Genomic DNA, 4,623 nt, shown 5'->3' with positions numbered 1-4,623 from the left:
CTTTTAGATTTTTATCAACAAGTCATTGACAACCGGGTTCTTTGTATCAGTCTATGGAGAGAGGACACATTGGGAGTTCAGTGAGGCAAGGAAAATGTCAACCTTTTGATATAGCCTGCATCGTTTGGAGACCGCCAGACTGCCACTTCCTGCAGCTTAATGTTATCAGTTGTAGAATTGGTTATATTTCAAGCTTACATAAATAATGCTATTTGTAACTTCTTTAGCCCTTCTTACGTCTCTTACCTCACCTGGTCATTTATTGATTTAAAGGGGAAGTTCACTATTTTACAACCTTAATGTTAGATGGTTTCTCACCCTGAACTATGGGCCAGGAGAAACTCTAGTCCATGGTTAAGTTCTTCAGAAAAGCCACTACAAACTTCAGCTAACTTTAGCCATCGCTAGCTAAAATAAGTCGTCTTGTGATATCAAATATCACATCAAACCAAATAGTTGAGTTCATGATTTTGAATGGTTTATACTCAAATGTCAGAATGTGAATTTAAAACATTTTTTTTAAAGCAATGTTAAACACTGAGTGTACAAAACATTAGGAACACCTGCTCTTTCCATGACAGACTGACCAGGTGAAATCTATAATCCCTTATTGATGTCACTTGTTAAACCCACTTCAATCAGTGTAGATGAAGGGGAGGAGATTTGTTAAAGAAGGATTTTTAAACCTTGAGACAATTGAGACATGGATTGTGTATGTGTGCCATTGAGAAGGTGAATGGGCAGGACAAAATATTTAAGTGCCTTTGAACGGGATATGGTAGTAGGTACCAGGCGCACTGGTTTGAGTGTGTCAAGAACTGCAACACTGCTGGGTTTTTCACACTCAACGGTTTCCCGTGTGTATCAAGAATGGTCCACCAGCCAAAGGACATCCCGCCAAGTTGACACAAATATGGGAAGCTTTGGAGTCAATATGGGCCAGCATCCCTGTGGAACGCTTTCAACACCTTGTAGTGTCCATCGACATCAAAACAATGAAATAACACACATGGAACCATGTAGTAACCAAAAAAGTGTTAAACAAATCAAAATATATTTTATATTTGAGAGTCTTCGTAGCCACCCTTTGCCTTTATGACAGCTTTGCACACTCTTGGCATTCTCTCAACCAGGTCCACCTGGAATGCTTTTCCAATAGTCTTGAAGGAGTTCCGAAATATGCTGAACACTTGTTGGCTGCATTTCCTACACTCTGCGGTCCAACTCATCCCAAACCAACTCAATTGGGTTGAGGTCGGGGGATTGTGGAGGCCAGCTCATCTGATGCAGCACTCAATCACTCTCCTTCATGGTCAAATAGCCCTTACACAGCTTGGAAGTGGGTTGGGTCATTGTCCAGTTGAAAAACAAGTGATAGTCCCACTAAGCCCAAACCAGATGGGATGGCGTATCGCTGCAGAATGCTGTGGTAGCCATGCTGGTTAAGTGTGCTTTGAATTCTAAATAAATCACTGACAGAGTCAGCAGCAAAGCACCACCACACCGCGTCTCACAAAGAGATTGTAGATTGTTTTATAACCAGTATTCCAATCTAGTCAGCTGTGTCAAAAGCCTTGTTTATACCTGGTGCTGTTATGCATCCTTGGTCCTGATGTTGTACATATTGTATTAAAGTGTCTCTTATCCCGCCCACTTTGTCTGCATTGTGACCAGATTTCCTTGTCCCTCCCTGCTTGCAAATTGTCTGACAGATATTATTTTTAAATAATTAGAGCGTTCAAATGCTAGTTCAAAACCCCTAGGTGAAAAATATGTCGATCTGCTCTTGAGCAAGGCACTTAACCCTAATTGCTCCAGGGTTGCTGTTAGTAATGGTTGATACCTGGCCTTGACCGCACTCTCTGAGGGTGTCTCAGGGGGAGTGGGATATGAAAAAAATACACATTTCCATTTTACACCACACACTCGTACAGGTTACACACATGTGAAACAGGACAAATATAAGCACCCCCTATTTACACTTGTGAGATATCCAGACAGGATGCGTAAACATTGTGATCTGATCACAAATCAATGTTAATTTTGATTGTCTACACCGGTCTTCAAACGTGGGCACAATCAGGACAAAGGTCACATCTTAGCACCATGTATAAATGGGCCTTACATTTTTTCGCTAAAGTGATGGAAGAGTGTGGTTGAACCTTTTGAAACTGTATTGTATCTGCATGCACCTCTCTCTCTCTCCCTGCCTTTGTTCACTCCCCTTCACCGATCTGAGACAACATGTATGTAAACCGGTCGGTTTATATGCGTTCACACCTTTTTTTTACACCTCCAGTCATATCAGATCTGTGAAGGGGAGTAAATGAGAGCAGACCAACCTGAATAGAAACAAAACTTCTGCTACTCTTCGTCCACGTGAGGATACAATATTTTGCATTTCCCGGGGATGCCAGTCAGCTTGCTTGGTCCCACCCTAAGGGGGGTGAAACGCTCTGTCCACAACGTTAGAGACGAGCCAGCCAGGATCAGACTTGTGTTTGTGCGTGCGCGTGTATGTGTACACGTACGTGTGTGTCTGTGCAGGGAAACATATTTCTGGTTCTCATTCCAATCTTCTTATGACATCTAGTGGACTATTTGGGTATGGGACATACATGTGTGTTGTACTTATTACTGACCAGAGATATGGGACAATCAGACAGACAGACAAAACACTTTGACAAAACAGAACACACACCCAGACAGAACACTTTGACAAACAGAACACAGAGTCAAACAGAACACTTTGACAAACAGAACACACACCCAGACAGAACACTTTGACAAACTGAACACAGAGTCAAACAGAACACTTTGACAAACAGAACACAGAGTCAGACAGAACACTTTGACAAACAGAACACAGAGTCAAACAGAACACTTTGACAAACAGAACACAGAGTCAGACAGAACACTTTGACAAACAGAACACAGAGTCAAACAGAACACTTTGACAAACAGAACACAGAGTCAGACAGAACACTTTGACAAACAGAACACAGAGTCAGACAGAACACTTTGACAAACTGAACACAGAGCCAGACAGAACACTTTGACAAACTGAACACAGAGCCAGACAGAACACTTTGACAAACTGAACACAGAGCCAGACAGAACACTTTGACAAACAGAACACAGAGCCAGACAGAACACTTTGACAAACTGAACACAGAGTCAGACAGAACACTTTGACAAACAGAACACAGAGCCAGACAGAACACTTTGACAAACTGAACACAGAGCCAGACAGAACACTTTGACAAACAGAACACAGAGCCAGACAGAACACTTAGATGATCAAAGAGCCAGATGGAACACTGAACCTAATAAGTAGAACACAGAGAGACAGAGCTGTATTCAGACTGGATTCATGGTCCATAATCCCTGTCATAAATGTACTATAATAATTTATACTTAACAAAATGTAGTCAACAACAACCAAAAAATAGCACATTTTTGAGGGATAATTTTTGCATACCTGAATTGATAGAGACTTTATTGATCACGAATAAGTAATTCAGTGTCACAGCAGAATAGGCTATGGTAGGAAAATACAGTGCTGTGAAAAATTATTTGCCGCCTTTCTAATTTGCTCTAGTTTTGCATATTTCTGATACTGAATGTTATCAGATCTTCAACCAAACCCTAACATTAGATATAGGGAAACTGAGTGAACAGTTAACACAACAATTACATACTTATTTAATTTATTTCATAAAAAAAGTTATGCAACACCCAATGCCCCTGTGTGAAAAAGTAATTTCCCCCTTACACTCAAAAACTGGTTGTGCCACCTTTAGCTGCAATGACTCCAACCAAATTCTTCCTGTAGTTGTTGATCAGTCTCTCACATCGCTGTGGAGGAATTCTGGTCCACTCTTCCATGCAGAACTGCTTTAACTTCGCGACGTGTGGGTTTTCAAGCATGAACTGCTCATTTCAAGTCCTGCCACAACATCTCAATAGAGATTAGGTCTGGACATTGACTAGGCCATTCCAAAACTTGAAAAGTGTTGCTTTTTAGCCATTTTCATGTAGACTTGATTGTGTGTTTTGGATCATTGTCTTGCTGCATGACCCAGCTGCGCTTCAGCTTCAGCTTCAGCTCACAAACGGATGGCCTGACATTCTCCTGTAGAATTCTCTGATACAGAGCAGAATTCATGGTTCCTTCTATTAAGGCAGAATTTATGGTACCTTCTGTCACACTACCACCACCATGCTTGACCGTTGGTATGAGGTTCTTAATGTGGAATGCAGTGTTTGGTTTTTGCCAGGCATAATGGCACCCCTGCCGTCCAAAAAGTTATACCTTAGACTCATCTGTCCATCCAGGTTCTTCCAGGTGCATTTGGCAAACGAGTCAACTTTTTGGACAAGATGGGTCCCATTATGTCTGGCGAAAACCAAACACTGCATTCCACAGTAAGAAGCTGGGTTCTGTTTTTTATTTGTAAACTCAGGTTCCCTTTATCTAATATTAGGTTTTGGTTGAAGATCTGATAACATTCAGTATCACAAATATGCAAAACTAGAGCAAATCAGAAAGGGGGCAAAACCCATTTCATATCACTGTACCTGATACCTCAAAATATAACATGAAGTGACAAAACTATAAAA

The sequence above is a fragment of the Salmo salar genome, chromosome ssa18, assembly GCF_905237065.1.
Source record: "Salmo salar chromosome ssa18, Ssal_v3.1, whole genome shotgun sequence".
Taxonomy (NCBI): Eukaryota; Metazoa; Chordata; class Actinopteri; order Salmoniformes; family Salmonidae; genus Salmo; species Salmo salar.
This window is presented reverse-complemented; position numbering follows the sequence as displayed.